Source organism: Pongo abelii, chromosome 22, assembly GCF_028885655.2.
Source record: "Pongo abelii isolate AG06213 chromosome 22, NHGRI_mPonAbe1-v2.0_pri, whole genome shotgun sequence".
Classification (NCBI taxonomy): Eukaryota; Metazoa; Chordata; class Mammalia; order Primates; family Hominidae; genus Pongo; species Pongo abelii.
The window spans coordinates 30,797,125-30,816,524 of NC_072007.2; the positions used below are offsets into that span (position 1 = coordinate 30,797,125).

General features: G+C 33.8%; 1 long non-coding RNA gene across 2 annotated transcripts in view; it reads left to right on the top strand.

Annotated features, from left to right (window-relative positions):
- The window catches only part of LOC129052423 (uncharacterized), a 37,171-nt gene extending 22,859 nt beyond the window's left edge, over positions 1 to 14,312 (top strand). For both annotated transcript variants that reach the window (XR_008517450.2, XR_008517449.2), the window contains 3 exons: positions 11,560 to 11,597; positions 12,730 to 12,806; positions 13,749 to 14,312. This is a non-coding gene — a long non-coding RNA (uncharacterized LOC129052423). The remainder of the gene's footprint in view (positions 1 to 11,559; positions 11,598 to 12,729; positions 12,807 to 13,748) is intronic.
- The last annotated feature ends 5,088 nt before the right edge of the window (positions 14,313 to 19,400 follow it).

Sequence of the window (19,400 nt, forward strand, 5' to 3'; positions counted from 1 at the left end):
AAGGCCATAAAAAGGTATTTGTTTTGAAATTCAAACATAGCTAATTCCAACTAGCTTCTAGAAGTTTAAAAAAAAATCATCTAAGCAAAGAAGACCCGGAGAAGGGAATCAGAAATATTTTAAAATTTTTAGGTTAATTGATCCTATTCTTGATGCATTCTGAGCTTACCACAACAGTTTCTTACTTTTCCTTATTTATAGGTTATCCTTTTCAACACCCTGCATGCACTAAATACTGCTTCTTCAATAATGTCTTTGCCATTTCTACTTACTACACCAGTGATATTTTCAAAATAATCATTTTTCTATTTTCCTAAAAATAATTCATGTGCAGTATCTACTTTAATTGAATTTTGTAAATTTCTAATTGCATATCTCTTATCAATCAATATAATGTACTGTGTCGAAATTACTCATTATCCTGAATTTATCTAGAATGGGAATTCCAAAATTTTCCAATGCGGAATAGTGGCAAAGGGGACATTCCCTCTAACAGCTGTGGTGGTGGTCGTGGTGGTACATGCTTGTTTTCTAAAATTTAACATTGAATAACTGGCCCCTTATCATTTTAGTTTTACATTTTTGCATTTAATAAAGTTTAAAAGGTTTCCTTTAAAATGAAAATGTGGTTGCAAAACAAGAACTACTTACTAATAATTTTAGGATCTCACAATATCAGCCATACTAAGATTTCAAGCTGAGTTTTCAGCAAATTAGGGTAAAAATGATTCAAAATTCTAAATGCTATCTTAGATTAAAACTTGAATACAACTGAATTTCTGTGTCAGGTACTAATCTCTGAAATCTTGTCCCTGACCGTGCCAATTATCTCTTTTGTACTTATTATAGATCTAAAGAAAAATTGCCCAATACATTCAGATAACACAAAATTCCTGTCATTTTTTAAAATAAAATTGTGTGCACTTTGCATCTTTTGTAAGTTGAGGTTAAAGTGTGATAATATCTGTAATCGGCATATGAAAGCAAGTGAATTAAAGCATTTATTCCTTTCCAACTACAAATTAAAAATGGCTTCCCATGGAAAAATAATAAACAATATGATATAGCAAAAAAATTGAAAGCTGTATTGACTGTGAAAGAATTAAATTTGCTTTTACAGGACATTTATTGTATATTTAACTGAAGATATTAAACCAAACACACTAAATTAGGAAAGACCACAAGGACTTTAAAGAGGATACAAATTTTAGCAAAATATTTAGATGTAAAGCCTGTTTCTTTCAACATTATTAAATTGTCATGTTTCAAAAACTTTATTTAGTTTTGCTCTGCAAGTATTGGGCACAAGTTTTTCATAACTTATCTAACATATAAATATGAATTATTAGTCAAAATGAGAATTAAAATTCATAGCATTCCGCTGACATGACCAAATACTATGTTTGAATCCATAACGTACCACTGTAATGGCCAAATATTACATTTTATAAGACTATAATTTACATTGTTTTTTAAAATAACTATAAAAGTAACTACTATTTTAAAGGGGGTATTTTTACTAGAATATTATTACATATCCTGGTAAAGATCTCCCCAACTTTTTTCATTATTTCCTTCTACAATGTTCTTCCCCATGTGCACAATATAAAGAATAGCAGGTAAATGCTAACAGATGTCATCAAAAAACAAGAAAAAGAAAAATTTCGGCCCTATTGCTTTAGGTAAAACTATAAAGGTAGTATTTGATTGTTATTCTCATGATAAAGACATTAGGACAGGCTACATATTAGCAAGAGCAATTATTTCCATCACATAAATCTGTGACATGAACACTATTTATAAGGTGTAGGAAATTCTGCATATGTTTAATTAGTTTTATCCCAAGGCCTCAATTCACCAATTGTCTTAATTTTCAGCCTAGACAAATTATGCTTGTTTGTTCTAAATTTCATTCAATTTTGGGCAGCATGTTTTGATCCTCCCCAGAAAAATTAAAAATTAAAAAATAACACTTGTCTTTCTTTAACAGTACAATTCCAATTCCTTCCATTTCAATGAATCTCTGATTGGAACCTCAGGGTGGAATTTGCATCCAATTCTGGATGTCTTTCTCATAATATGGGATTTTTTATAGTTTTGGAGAAAAAAAAATCTGGGCCGGGTGCGGTGGCTCATACCTGTAATCTCAGCACTTTGGGAGGCCAAGGTGGGCGGATCACCTGAGGTCAGGAGTTTGAGACCAGCCTGGTCAACATGGTGAAACCCCATCTCTACCAAAAATACAAAACTTAGCCGGGCATGGTGGTGGGCGCCTGTAATCACAGCTACCAGGGAGGCTGAGGCAGGAAAATCGCTTGAACCTGGGAGGCAGAGGGTGCAGTGAGCCAAGATCGCGCCATTGCACTCCAGCCTGGGTGACAAGAGCAAAACTCCATCTCAAAAAAAAAAAAAAAAATATATATATATATATATATACACACACACATACATATACATATACACATATATATACACACACATATATATATACACACACATATATATGTGATTACCTTTTACAAACAATAAAAAATGAAAGTTTGCATCTTTTGGCAAAAGAGGTCTCGCTGTACTTAAGCTTTTAGAGACATCTGAATGTATTAAAAGGAAACTGTGCTTTACAATAGATGAAGAGGTAGTTTGTTATCCTGTAAGTTTACAAGTGTTTACAGACATGTAAAGTTCCCTTTATGCTTGAGAATTCAAAGTTGTCCAAGGAAACACATGAGTTTTCTGTCTTCCCTTATTCTCATAAAACAGGGACAAGAAGAAAAATGTAGTATAAAGATATTGAACTTATTATTTTTAAAGACTTTTAAGAGTCCATAATTGTAGCATTTGCCTAATCACAACGGCCTTGTTTCTTTTGCTTGTTTGTTTTGCAAGTGAATAATCAAGTAAAGATGGTTATTGGTCTGCTCATTGTGTAATATATTTTGTAATTTAGGACTTTTAAAAATCTTTACTGAGAACTATAATTTGTGTATGCATGAACTGAAAACCACAAATTAAGCTGCTGCTTTTATTTTGATGTGACATAGAAATTCAGAGTATAATATGGGGTCTGGGGCTTCATTTCTCCAATCTAGAGTTATCACTTATGTCTCTTCTGGGATAAGCTATTTCATATAGAAATCACTTTAACAGAAGTATCTTTCTGATGTCACTTCTGGGGACACTCACCCACATATGTGGGGTTCTTTCTTCAGTCAGTAACTCTGACATTATTTTCCTGAGTATTAAAGTTCATTATATTCCAATCTCTCTCTCTCTCTGTGTCTCTCTCCCTCTAATTTATCTCTTCTTGTTCTTATATAGTATAACTTAGTATAATATAAAATTCTCTATTTAAAGTTTGTAGACTCTAGGAAGACCTTGTTTGAATCCTCATTCTACAAATTATTAGATAAGTGTTCTAGAGAAAGATCTGACTTGTTTTCTCATCTGTGAAACCAAAATACAGGACATGACATACGAGTTTGTTGTGAGGGAGGAGATGTTCAATGCATCGTCCCTAGCATGATACCTAAAAACAAGAACTGGTTAATGAATAATGTATTTATCATCAAGCTCCTTGTCTTATATTTTAATCACAGAAAACTTGTTATATATGTTATATGGTGTAGAAATTCTAATGAAGTGGTATAAAATATGGTAAGAGAGACACTTAAATTTTTTTAGATAAATGTTTTGCGTAAAGTTTTCATATTCAAAGACCTAGAATCTAGTTTTGTTCTTTAATGAATGACACATTTTCCAACTAATTTGGGAAGTTATGAATTTAAGCCTCTAGTAGCAAGACATCCTTTAACCCTTTAGAACAGAATTTTGAAATTAAAGATCAGTTTGTTGCTAGAATATGTTTTCCCAATTTTTAAAAAGACTAGAATAGTGATAAAAAGAAAAATGAAAAGGATTTAGTTATCTTTATTCTATACTGTAGGGGGTGTGAAAAGAACTAAAAACATAGGGAAGAAGAAGTAAGAGGAGTTAATAAAAATAGTTTTCAAAGTAAAATTAGGGGTTATGCCTCAGTCAAGGAAAAATTTCAAAAATGAGTATAAAAGTGTCAGATACTAAGCCCTGGAGAAAATAAATTTACTGTCAACAAATTCCACCGGTATTTTATGGATGATCAAACTGGTGATTAGGGTTTAAGTTGTTTGCACAAAGTGATAATAGTAGGTAATAGCAGAGCTATATCTATAACTCAGATCCCCTAATATGTTGTCTTCTTTTTTCCTGCTGCATCATGACACTAATAGCAAAAGCTACTAAACCAGCCACTCACTGCTCTTGGTGCTAAAACAACAATCCAAGTTCAAGAAGCATAGACTGAAATAATACAGTATCAGTCATTTCTCAAACTATATTCCAAGTAAAAGCAGGTCCTATGAGAGGCTTAATGGAAAGCAACAAGAGTGGCTTTGGATTCTAAAATATTTAGAAAACACAAGTATTCCTCTCCACTATGTGCATTTAGTGTGTTAAGGGAGCAGAGACATCCTAAAGTAAATAAAACCATTCAAATTGTTATAACTCCTTGGTTATTATAATTAACATATTTTTGTTTATGTTCGTGCAAATATTGAATAAACAACCTAGACATTATTCTATTAAAGAATATGCTTTGAATAATGGAGCTCTTTTTCAACTTCCCATGATTTGTGAGAACCAAACAGGAGCTCACCGTCAGAGACAATTATCATTTCTCTGACTTCCAGTCCTAATAATGATTTCCTTTCATATTTGGAGTTTTCCTTGAACCCATAAACTAGAATATTAGGGCCCTAGACTTTAATTTAATTTACTGAAATAATTTTATTGCAAATATTCATGTGATTTATTATGAATAAGATGCACCATCTTGAAACCATTTAACAAGTCAGGCTTAAAGCACATGTGTCGTGATTTGTATATTATATTTAGAGGCAACATTTTAAAGCAAGTCTGTGGGGACTTATAAATGTTAGAACCTCCCAGCCGAGCCATAAAACTAATCTTCACTGATTTTTAAAATGTATTTTCTATTTGAACCATTAGTATATAGAGTTTATTTTCACATGCCACTGTTTATCTGAGTATTTTCGGGTGTCTCTCAGATCACAGTGTAATAATTCAACATCGCTTAAATACAGCCCCTCTAGTGTACTGAAGATGACGTTACTTTTGGCTTAACTAGATTTTTGATGCAGTGGAATAAATCTTAAATTTAAAATCAGGACGTTGTGGTTCAAGTCCTTGCTAGGTCGAGCATCAATTAATGACTTAATGTCTCAGTTTATCATCAGTTAACGCTTTACAAACTCACTAAGTAATGAGTATGAAACAGATTTGATATGTAAAAGTTCTAATTCTCCAACAAACATAAGTTGGCATTTTCATTATAATTTTCTGTAGACATGACCCTTCCATGTTCTGTGAATACCCTGAGAGAAACTCTAACTTTTTTGAGCAACCTAATCCCATATTTATTGCCAGAATCTGAAGGGATACTAAAAATACCAACAAAAATGAGTTAGAAATGAAACAAGAAGAGTGATTAAAGCACATTTCCCAGGACACATGCTTGAAAAGAACAATTTCCCGTTAACACTTGTATGTCCACCTGAAACCAAATGTAACTGCATCCATAAGTGCTCAGTGAATTTCTGTTGAACTGGGCTGTAGAAGGAATGTTGATAACAAGCTTTCAAAATACTGTAAAATTAACAACCTCAGTGACAGCCTTTTCTTTCTGATATTTACTACATTCTTTTAAGTTTAGGTTATCAGTTCTTTTTTCACTTATATAGGTTTCATTAAAGGAGTATAAAACATTATAAAAGCTTTATAGAGTCTTTGTCATTTTAAAGGAATTACATATATACAAGTTTGATCGTTTGTATGTCATTCTCTTGCCTCAGCCTCCTGTGTACCTGGAATTGTGCCTGGCTAATTTTTGTATTTTTAGTAGAGACGGGGTTTCACCAAGTTGGCCAGGATGGTCTCAAACTCCTGACCTCAAGTGATCCACTCACCTGGGCCTCCCAAAGTACTGGGATTACAGGCATGAGCTACAGTGCCCAGCAGAGATCATAGATATTAAGGATCTGATCATTTCTGAGGAGTCATAAAGTATCATCTCCATGTAGATAGATTTATTCAAATACAAATAATATATATTTTACCTAGTGGAAAAATGGCCTATGTATATATTGTCCAATATGTTAGTAGTTACGTGTGATTATTAAATTAAATTATTGGAAATTAAATAAAATGTAAAAATCAATTTCTCAGTTGCACAAATGACATCTCAAGCACTCAACAGCTATATATGGCTAGTGGCTACTCTATTGCAGAGGATCAATTATAGAATAGTTCTGTCACTGCAGAAAGCTCTATGAGATAGTGGTGGTCTTGTTAGAAAAAAACATACATCACTTTCATTTAGTAATCAGGTGGTAGATTCTAATATTCTAGTGTAGAAACAGTTTTAAAATCTTTATCATTTAAATTTCTACTCATTCATTAATACTATACATTGTGCATTGTGGTGGAGAAAAGGAAGAGAAAAGTGGGACATAATGATATTATGATATATAATCCAATAACCTCCATTCATCTTTATGTGCATGAAATAAAGTACGTGTTGTATATCTGGGATACTAATAAAATTTTCTAAAAATAGATGGCTTTTGTTAAAACAAATCTAGAGCAGTGGTTAGGACAATACTGTCACTTAATAAACACTTCTGTCTCTTTAATTTTTAAAACAAACAAGAAAACCAATAAATGTAATCCATCACATAAACAAAACCAATAACAAAAACCACATGATTATCTCAATAGATGCAGAAAAAAACAATCAAAAATCAATAGATGTCAACAAAATTCAACCTCCCTTCATGCTAAAAACTCTCAGTAAACTAGGTATTTATGGAACATATCTCAGAATAATAAGAGCTATTTATGACAAACCCATTGGCAATATCATACTGAATGGGCAAAAGATGGAAGCATTCCTTTTGAAAATCAGCACCAGATAAGGATACTCTCTCTCACAACTCCTATTCAACATAGTATTGGAATTTCTGGCCAGGGCAATCAGGCAAGAGAAAGAAATAAAGAGTATTCAAATAGGAAGAGAGGAAGTCAAATTGTCTCTGTTTGCAGATGACATCATTGTATATTTAGAAAAACCAATCGTCTCATCCCCAAAACTCCCTAAGCTGATAAACAACTTCAGCAAAGTCTCAGGATACAAAATCAATGTGCAAAAATCACAAGCATTCCTATACACCAATATTAGAAAAACAGAGAGCCAAATCATGAGTGAACTCTCGTTCACAATTGGTACAAAGAAAATAAAATACTTAGGAATCCAACTGACAAGGCATGTGAAGGACCTTTTCAAGGAGAACTATAAACCACTGCTCAAGGAAATAAGAGCAGACACAAACAAAGGAAAAACATTCCATGCTCATGGATAGGAAGAATCAATATTGTGAAAATGGCCTTACTCCCCAAAATAATTTATAGATTCAATGCTATTCCCATCAAGCTGCCAGTGACTTTCTTTGCAGAATTGTAAAAACTACTTTAAATTTCATATGAAATGAAAAAAGAGCCTGTATAACCAAGACAATCCTAAACAAAAAGACCAAAGCTGGAGGCATCATGCTACCTGACTTCAAACTATACTACAAGGCTACAGTAACCAAAACAGCATGGTACTGGTACCAAAACAGATATATAGACCAATGGAACAAAATAGAGACCTCAGAAATAACATTTACATCTTCAACCATCTGATCTTCAGCAAACCTGACAAAAGCAAGCAATGGGGAAAGGAGTCCCTATTTAATAAATGGGGTCAGAAAAACTGCCTAGCCATATGCAGAAAACAGAAACTGGATCCCTTCCTTACACCTTGTACAAAATTAACTCAAGATGGATTAAAGATTTAAACATAAGACCTAAAGCCATAAAAACCCTAGAAGAAAACGTAGGCAATACCTTTCAGGACATAGACATGGGCAAAGACTTCGTAACTAAAACACCAAAAGCAATGGCAACAAAAGCCAAAATTGACCAATGGGATCTAATCAAACTAAAGAGCTTCTGCACAGCAAAAGAAACTATCATCAAGCCGGGCACGTTGGCTCACGCCTATAATCCCAGCACTTTGGGAGCTGAAGTGGGTGGATCACGAGGTCAGAGGTTCAAGACAAGCCTGACCAACAAGGTGAAACCCCGTCTCTACTAAAAATGCAAAAAAATTAGCTGGGTGTGGTGGTGGGCACCTGTAATCCCAGCTACTCGGGAGGCTGAGGCAGGAGAATTGCTTGAACCTGGGAGGCGGAGGTTGCAGTGAGCTGAGATTGCGCCACTGCACTCCAGCCTGGGTGCCAGAGCAAGACTCTGTCTCAAAAAAAAAAAAAAAAAAAGAAAGAAAGAAACTATCATCAGAATCATCAGAATGAACAGGCAACCTATAGAATGGGAGAAAATTTTTGCAAGCTACCCATTTGACAAAGGTCTAATATCCAGAATCTACAAGGAACTTAAACAAATTTACAAGAAAAAACAACCACATCCAAAAGTGGATGAAGGATATGAACAGACACCTCTCAAAAGAAGGCATTTATGAGGCCAACAAACATCTGAAAAAAAGCTCATCATCACTGGTCATTAGAGAAATGCAAATCAAAACTACAATGAGATAACATCTCACGCCATTTAAAATGGCACTTATTAAAAAGTCAGGAAACAACAGATGCTGGTTAGGCTGGGGAGAAAGAGAAATGCTTTTTACATTGTTGGTGGGAGTGTAATTAGTTCAACCATTTTCGAAGACAGTATGGCAATTCCTCAAGGATCTAGAACCAGAAATACCATTTCACCCAGCAATCCCATTACTGGGTATATGCCCAAAGGATTATAAATCATTCTACTATAAAGACACATGCACATGTATGTTTATAGCAGCACTATTTACAATAGCAAAGATTTGGAACCAACCCAAATGCCCATCAATGATAGCCTGGATAAAGAAAATGTGGCACATATATACCACGTAATACTATGCAGCCATAAAAAAAGACGAGTTAATTTCCTTTGGAGGGACATGGATGAAGCTGGAAGCCATCATTCTCAGCAAACACAGGAACAGAAAACCAAACACCACATGTTCTCACTCATAAGTGAGAGTTGAACAATGAGAACACATGGACACAGGGAGGGGAACATCACACACTGGGGCCTATTGGTGGGTGGGGTTAGGGGAGGGAGAGCTTTAGGACAAATACCTAATGCGTGTGGGGTTTAAAACCTAGATGACGGGTTCATAGGTGCAGCAAACCACCATGGCACATGTATACCTATGTAACAAATCTGCACGTTCTGCACAGGTATCCTAGAACTTAAAGTGAAAAATTAAAAATGAAAACGAAATGCCCTTAAGATGGCATGAAAAAAATAAAAACAATGAAACTAATATTACATACATGACAGTATAAGGATCAAATATTCATTCTATAAAAGTGCCTTTCTTCTATGTGATTTGCTACATTTTCATACTGTTTGTGCATTAAGCTTATGGTTAGAAAAACAAAATAATTTAAACTAATGTAAAAGGATTATGTATTATTCTTACTAAAATTGATTTACTGACCTACCACATCCTTTTACTTATTATTTTTCTTTATTAGTTTTAGCATTTATCTAAACCTAGTATCTGCTCCATTATTAAACTGCTTGATGTAGCATTATATCTAACTACCTGAAGACACTTTCATACTTAGAAATTCTCTTTTCAAAATGCAAGACGCTGAGGTTGTACAGTAATTTCAACCTGGCTGCTCATTGCCACATTTATGAAGATTTCAGCACTATTTTTATTAGTATGTCCTGGCCTGCTAAAATAGCTAGGCAAATTTTTCTTGATATTTGAGATGATGACATGCTTTCAGTTCTCCTGGTTTAAGTGAAAAAGTAAAGGACAATGGAAAAGACATAGCGATTATCCTGTTGTCGGTATGCGCGCGCACACACACACACACACACACACACACACTACATATGTAAAACATTTTTTTTCTTTTTTATGTTTAATGTGTTACAACCTTGAAGGACTGAACGTATTTTTCTCCTGTCTTGTCAGTGTCTAGTTATCCTAGTGTTATTACAATGAATGACACTTAAGTCACTAGCCTATTGAAATCATCGTTCAACATAGTTTTAACAAATCCTTGAAAAATAGTGACCTTAATCGTTGGATGAAATGCTGACTTTAAACTCAAAGTGTTTTCGTAAGAACACTTGCTGGGTTTGTTGAGTGTTCTGCCTTTCACATCACTGGCATCTTAACTTTCTATAATTGGAAATAATGTGGGTAGGTGATGTATCGCCCTTGTCACCTCTATCCACACTGAGGTTTTTCTTCTCTTGTTATCATTTGTCTTCATTCTTCAAGACAGTTCTTTATCCAAGTAGCTGTCTTTCATTTCTCTCCATAACGGTTGACCTTGTAGATTTAGTTTTCAATCTGGTCATTTAGGAAACGATTTGTACTGTAGGAAAATTATGTCCCCAATTTTCTCTGACAACTGTATTATTTTATCAAGCAAAGCACTATCAGGTTTGTCAGATGTGCCTGTCTTCCTGTGATTCAGGCTGATTTTCTTTAAACAATTTATCACTCTCTGAATGATCTGTTTTCTCAACTCTGATCAGCATTTCCTGTTATTTTCAGTGTACCTAAATTCTGACAGAAAATAAAGCTTTCAATTTCTTTTTAAATGAAAAGACTAGATTTTTCTCAAATAATGTGTTTCTCATATCTCTTGAATTTGTTATTGGAATAACTCTATGTTTTGTTGGCAAAGGGCTTCAGAGTGGATAACACAGTTTCACATGCATTATCATTGAGATTTACACTTTTTATATGGGTTACAAGACAGTAGTAAAGGAGGTCTTCAGTTTTGTTAAAAGATGATTTTCGAAAAAAGTCAAAATAATTTTCAGGAAAAAATATGTAAAATGAACCCACGTTAAAAATGTTATTTAATTTAATGAAGACATCACTCTTACATTTTGGTTAACTCAAACACTTATATTTGGTTCAAAAGAGTAACCAAAAGGTAGAAACATTTATAGATTGGGAATATTGAAATGAATATGTACATAAAGGCAAAGTTGAGTTTTCCACAAAGTGGAAGAGAAAATTCGAACCTCAGCTAGAATCAGCAGAATTTGCATGTTAACTGGCTGTGTACAAATTAGTTATAAAAGAGCTCAAAGACACAAAAAACTAGAATCAGATGACTCAGAAGGGTGAGCTGTAGGTTATTCAAAAAACATAAAAAACAGTTTTTATAAATTAAAAAGTTGTTCTACAGTTTTTATAAATTAAAGAGCAATATTTGATAATAATAGTAACTTTCAATTACAGGCATATAGGTATTAATCAAAACAACTACTAATATAGAGTGAACTAAATTTATTGTAAGTTTTTAGGTCCAAATAAGGTATAAAGCAGCCTAAAAGTTTTATTTTATTTTATTTTTTCATTAACAGAATTCATGTCAACAATGCGAGTCTAGAAAATGCTCAAGGTAAGAGCTTTATAAATCATATGCTATGGCATCCTGATGTGTTCCAAATGGACGAACAGGAGGGCTATGAGAAATTGGTCCCCAGAGTCTACAGGACACCCTGGTAGAGCCGGGGGGCAGGCAAAGATGATAGGCTGGTCACCACTAATAACACGCAATCTACTTTGGGAATCAGAGTGACTCAAAAGAAGCAAAATCTGAGGTTGCATCCCACGGACCTTGCAGGTGATGCATATGACAGTGTGTGCCTGTGGCTAAGAACTTGCACAATCCTTGCATCTTTTTCAGCAGCTAGTTGCAACACTTGACTCTACCCTTTATAAATAAGAGGCCTGTGGAGCTGTGGAGGAGATGCTGGGGCCCAGGTGCCTAGGCAGTACAGTACGGAACTAAAGGTACAGAGGGTAGGAGTTGGGGATAGAGGTGGGAAGACAGAAGGGCTAAAACAAATGGTGACCTGAAGTCTGTGTCTTCATATACGTAAGACTTCTCTTCATTTGCAGCTATTATATTTTTAAGTGGTACACAGTTTAGCATCATGATGATTTCCTTATTACAACATACTCGTTGTTCCTTGTTAATTGTTAAGTTTCGATTTGTAAAAGTTTTATTTGAAAATACTTCAAGTTACATAAAACATTCAAATATGTCTTTAGTGTAGAAGAAAAAGGGAAAAGCTATGAATTGTGTGAATATAATTACAAATATTTTACATGGTTCAAAAATATTTCTTGTCAATAGGAATTGTTAAATTGCTTCACTGATATATGTCCACTTCACGTGACATTATTAGATCTGATTCTTGGATCAATGAGGGTCTGATACATACATTCATCTGTCATGAAAACCTATTACTTTTATTAGTATACACCATGGAATTATAGTGAAGAGTATAGACAGAATCTTTCTTCTATAATTTATATCTGTGTGACCCTTGGCAAAACATTTAATATTTATAAGACAGATTTCTCATATGTAAAATGAGAATTAAAATAATACCTGCTTTATAAATTTGTTATGACAATTGAATAAGTAATCCATGTAAAGCACAAGGTAAAGCTTGAAAAACTTTTTGCTCTATGAATTAGGCATTTCATTTACATACTTATTTTGTAAATCTCATCTGCTTCAGGGACATGAAGGAGAAGATAGCATTTTAAGGACTCCTATGAAAGGACACCTTTTAATCTCTCTCCCCATTACACTTAGGTGAGTAGTTGATATGAAGATGAACAAAATTAAAATTTAAAAATGTTTGAATAGCTATTTGACAATCATGTTACGTAATACACTCACTATGATTAAAAAACACACTCTGTAATAAACTGCCAAAATGTTTATTACGAATAATAAAAAGTAACAGAGGCACTGATCAATTCCTGTTGCTACCACATCTTTCTGAAGAGGGAAATGACAAATTTCTAAAATCCCTTCACTTCTAATACTTTAAAATTGAGCTTTAAAAAAAAGTTTTGGCTGGGTGATGTGGCTCACATTTGTAATCCCAGCACTTTGGGAAGATAAGGCAGGAGAATCTCTTGACCTCAGGAGTTCAAGTTTACAGTGAGCTGTGATCATGCTACTGCACTCCGGCTTGGAGGTATAATTGGTACACAAGGAACCAAACTTATCAATGTGTACAATTTGATGAGTTTGAACATATGTAAACACCCATGATATCATTACCACAGTGAAAGTAACAGACATATACAAACCTCCCAGTGTTTCCTTTTATCTCTTTGCTTGGGTGTGTGTGTGTTAAGAACACTTAATATGAGATCTAATTTCTTAACAAATTACGATGTGCACAGTACCAAACTGTTACTATTAAGTGTTGTTTATACAGCAGATCTCTAAAACTCATTTGTCCAGCAAAACTAAGACTTTTTACCCTTTGAATAATAACCCCTCATTTTTCCCACTTGCCAGCCCCTGCAACTGCTGTTGTATTCTTTGCTTCAATGAGTTTGACTATTTTAAATACCACATATAAGTAGAATCAAGCAATATTAAGTGTGGGCAAGGTGAGGTAACAGAGAAATTGGAACTCTTGTAGAATGTTGGTGATGGGAATGTAAAATGGTGCAGTTGCTATGAAAATAGTAAGAAAATTCCTCAAAAAATTTAAAATAAAATGACTATGTATTTCAGCAATCCCACTTCTAGGTATCTATCTGAAAGAATTAAGATTTGGACGGAAAGAGATAATCCGCACTTCCATATTCATTCCAGAACTATTCACAATAGCCAAGATTTAGAAACAAACCAACTGTCCGTCAGCAGATCAATGGATTTTTAAAAAAATGTGGTATATACATAAAATGGAATATTATTCAGTTTTTAAAAAGAAGAAAATCCAGCCATTTGCCCCAACATGGATGAACCTGAAGGACATTTGCTAAATAAACTGAGCTTGGAAAACATACGTTTCTTCTGCCTAAATAACAATGGAACAGTGAAACGTCTAAATAATCTAAGGGAGTTCAGTCCACCCTCATCCTCCATTCTTTTTACAAGATGGTGAAAAGGGACCGGCTTAACTGTCAGACATAGAACGTTGTTCAGAAAGACATTTGCTTTAGCATCTGCCTTTGAAACACTGAAGGATCCCCAAACTCACTGTCAAAGAAAAAAAAAAAAAACAGAAAGGGAGGTTATACTGTGTTTCCCATTGTGAAAACATTTCCCAAATAAAATATTAAGCACTTGAGTGTCATTACGGATTAATCTTTAATGACATTTTTCTGAGCACTGTGATGACCTGGAATGAATCTGTAATAACATGACCTGGGGATCCCATAGGCATGGGACCTTTGAGATCTACGCAAGATTAATAACCAGAGGATGGTCCCAAGGGGTCTATCAAAATATCCATTACAGCGATTATTTGATACCCAATGTAATACTGCATTTTTAACAAACAATGCCCAGTGTATTTTGTGTTTCCCATGAGATCTGTGTCCACACTGTTAGGAAGTAGACTTTAATACTATGAATTAAACTAACAGTCTTTATTTGCAATCCTGTTATCCATTTGAAACTCACACGGAAACTTTCTCACACAGGTGAGAAATACACTTTTGTATTTCCTTTAATCTTAGTTGATTTTTACTAAAAATGTCTTCATGTCTGCCTTTAACAATTTTCATTGCTCTATGCACTTTTTCTGAGTTTTCAAATTTGATATTTTAATGAGTCTCAACTGTTCTTAAAATAGTCTCATTATTTAACTTTTTTTGCTTTTATATTTACTTATATGCTGCTGCTGTTTTGAATTTAGTCTATTTCCTAGGTGGGATTCATAACTCATGGCCACATACTTGCTTCTGAATGAAATGTTTTCATTTTTACTTTACTTCCAAAATGAAATGTTTTCATTTTTTACTTTATTTCTTGCAACCCACATGCTATTTTCTCCTTTTAGCTTATTCACCTTATTATTTTTCTATGATTTGCCATGTGGTTGTGATAAAGTTCAATTTCTTTACTTTTTAATTTTGCTGGTAATTTACCACTTAATTCAAACATATCTTGAGCAGTTACGGTCTCATATACCTAAATTTGCTTTATATTTTTTCTTCTGGTATCTGAGCAAGTTAAAAACAACTAAGATTTTCTTATTTCCATGAGAAATAAACATTTAGGAAATGTGTATATTTATCACCATATTAGTTTGCATGCCAAAGAAGTGAGAGCTTTGGGTATGAAAACTATAATCATAAAAAGATACAGAAATAATATTAAAAACATATAAACTCCATTTTTCAGACTTTAAGATTAGCATGCTTCATTTGTATAGAGTTTTGTATATAAAGATTGCTCTGTGAAACTCAATTTTATTGTTTAAACTCTTTAGTTTTTTATGTGTATATCACTCGTTCTGATGTTTTCTAAACTACTGACACATATACACACACACACACACATATATATATTTAACTGTAAATATTTACCCTTAAGTTAACTCATCAGTTATTCTGCTTCCATTACATTGTCATATAAATGCGGATCTTGTTTCTATAACTCTGTATTTTTCAGACATGTAAAATGCCCATTCATAACCAGCTTCAATCACTAGGTTGTAGGATAAAACACCTCAAGAAAACACCAGTTATATTAGATGTTCCGTTAAATGTCTACATCTGTGCCCATCATTTTAGGGTAGAAAAAATACTTCAATAGAAAGCAGATAATATTCAGTAACTAGTATTGGAAGATTTTAGACTTATCTTTACTATTATCTACCAATTCCAAATATGTCTATGACATAAAGCACCTGGAGATGAATATTTAATATGGTTTCAAATTCCCATCAAGGCCATTGAAGAACTGACCTAACTAAACTAACCAAAATACGGACATTTTCTAACAATTGGTCTAGATTGTATTTGGTATACCTTCATTATCCTTTTTTAAGTTTAGTTTTATATGTATATGTATCTTTTCTTCTGAATTAGAATTGTTACATACTGAGATATAGAAAATACTTAAGAAATATTAGCTGTGGCTTTCTTGTTGGGATAGGAGGGACAAAAATAATTGAAGAAGGTTCTGATATTGGAAACTATTTCAGAAAGATAAATGTGTATTTTTGTGTCTAAAACATAAAATGTGGTATAAAATTTCATAATATGTAGGAAACATACGATAGTTATTGAAAATAGCTCCACTTGAAAAGTACAAATAAAAGAAACTACGCTAGATTAATTTTTTCAAATTGCAAATGTGAAGCTAAATTTATTTTAGCAATAAAGATTTTTATATTATTAATCACTTTGGATTACCTATCTTGTGGCTACATTCTATCCCTTTTGCTAAACACACTTTTACTGAATACTGAATTTTGGATTAATTGCTTATCAATCAAAACAATTGGAAAGGAATATAATCTATTACGTGGAGAGATTAATTAGCTATTTCCTGACACACCATTTTGTGTAGGCATTTTGGAATGCATAATAAATGCCACAGAAAAATAGAAGAGAGAACAAAAAGCTACATTTAGTTTCTGTATCATGACTTCACAGTGTTAATGCTGCAATTAATTCAGTGTTAATGACAATGAGAGTTTTTTTGGTGTGTTCTTCCCCCTACATGTGAGAAGCTGGCTAAACTCTTGCAAGATTGGGAGTGAAGGGGATCTATTTCAAAATCAGGCCTTTTCCAGTTATCCAGGCATAAATAGTTCTAGGATCTTCATTATGAAAGAAAACACAGAAACTCAAGTTTTTACAGACTGCAGTGGCTTATGCAATCAGCAGTCACTAGCCGAGCATGCTTCCCCTAATGTTTTTCTGCCCATGGCAGCCACCTGTTCTGTCTGGATGATCGAGAGTACAGAAGCCTGAAGAGGACATGTCCTAGCACAGCCTGGGTGTGGGGAATTGGATAGACCCGTCCCTTTGCTATAATTGAATGCCACATCTCTAAATCAGTATGTAACAAATGTACCATTTGAATACCATGAAGACACAGAAACTTCTCATCACTAGGAGTTTGTCACATATTTTGAAAAGTGGTTACAATGTACAAATACCATTTGCAATGAGATTTTAAAAATAGGTTATTATCAAAATAATGTTCAAATTATGGTGACCCTTACTGCTTGATACAGGCAGCTCACAGGCTTTTGAAACTGCTTTCTGTTTCTTTAAGCGTGTACTCTGGTTAATATAAGAAAATGATAATTCATTTCAAAAATAAAAGACATACTTTTTATTGCTGCTTTCTTGCATCCAAATTATGGTAAATAAATATGATATTCTTCAGTACACTGTAACTATTATCAGCAATTTTCTGTATTTATTGCATAGTCACTCTGTGGTTCAGACTTTTTCCAGCTAATATTTAAGAGGATGACAGTATTTCATTTTGGCTATATTTCCAACACTCATGATACATATTTATTCATCAAGTATTTAAATTAAACTAAGACATATGCTGCCAACAGAAACTAGTAATTCTTTTTGTCAAGTCTGTGACATGTTTTTGAGCATTCAGTTAATATTTTTATGGATACAGTGTTAAACCCTAAACAAGTCATCATAAAATGCTTGTGAATTTAGACTGGATATACTGGGAAATGTACTTTGAGCTGAGAAAGGAATGCTCAGATGCCAAACTGGCTGCTGAGCTAAAAGTGGAAAGCAGTGCTAGAACCATATATGTCACTGTGGTTTGCTAAATCTCAAATCCCAGGTTTGGACTTTTCTATCCTTCTCCAAGTCAGTAGAATAGAAAGGGAAACATCATTGATACGCTTTTAGTTTTGGTTTTGATCTTTGTTTATTACAATGAAAAATTCAGTATAATGAAAAGAGAAGGCCCAGAATCCAGGCAGCACTGTTTCATGGGAAGGGCCGTGTGGGACCCAGGCAAGAGTAGAAGATGGCAAGTGGACTGTAGCTACACATCTAAATAGCAACTCGTTAGGGTTTAAGGTAATACAGATGTGTGCAGCAGAGTATAAATGGATTTAATATCTCAATAATTGGCAAAAAACATACTTCTTATTCCCTTACTACCGAGGAAATGGTCATGTAAAACACATTTCTTACTGATCTGTAATATCTTCTTTGGTATATCAATGAGCTCAATAAAATAGCCCCATCTATGTATCTATCCATCTATCCATCACCTAATCTGTCATCTATCTATCTAACTGTCGATGAAAGTTTGATACACTATGTTGGAGGGAAAACTTGTAAAGATGAACGTTATTTCCAGTACAACTAGAGTATTCATGTGTAAAAAATTTTTAAATATATCTTATGTTTATTCAGTGGCTATTATAAAATATGGTATGCCAAATGTTTCATATAAACTGTCCATTACATTGAGACAACAGTGTCGTGAGATACATAACATTTTTAGAATTTACAAACAAGGAAATTGAGAATAAAAATGGTGTAGGAAAGGTCATCAAAATCACATGATTAATAGGTATTACCAGTATATATGATGATTTCTTACTCTTTGTTATTGTTGTTGTTGTTGTTGTTTGTTGTTTTCTTGAGACGGAGTTTCACTCTTGTTGCCCAGGCTGGAGTGCAATGGTGCTATCTCGGCTCACTGCAACCTCTGCCTCCCGGGTTCAAGTGATTATCCTGCCTCAGCCTCCTGAGTAGGTGGGATTACAGGGGTGCGCCATCACACCTGGCTAATTTTGTGTTTTTAGTAGAGACGGGGTTTCACCCTATTTGTCAGGCTGGTCTCGAACTCCTAACCTGAGGTGATCCACCCACCTCGGCCTCCCAAAGTGCTGGGATTATAGGCGTGAGCCACCGTGCCTGGCCCTTCACCCATCCTTTTTCTACTTGATAATGCCCCTTCCAGTTTTAAAATGTAGCCATTAGAGAAATTAAAGATTCTTTGAATTGTAAACATACAGATTTAATTTGCTACTTAACACAATTGCTAGTATCTATTTCTTTTCTTACAGAAGTTTGTTTTAGGAGACAAAGGAAAGAACTAGTGACTGGGAGGAAGGTGTTAGCGGAACCTCAGCACATTATGCAGGAAAAGTGGTGTTAGTAAAAGGAGGCTCTAAGTAATCAGATGAACTTTATCAATGGACAGAATGCATAGAAGGAAAAATAAATTAATGAAAAGGGTCAGAAATATGTATTATAATTAGGAGGAAAAAGGACAAAATTCATTCTTGAAAGGTGTATTCCAATAATATTAAGTTTAAAAATCACTTGCAACATTTTTTATAAATTAGGATTTAACAACAGTAATTAAAATGTATTCAGGAATTTGAAAGAATGATTTTCAAAAGGAATTGTGAGGGTCTTATATCTG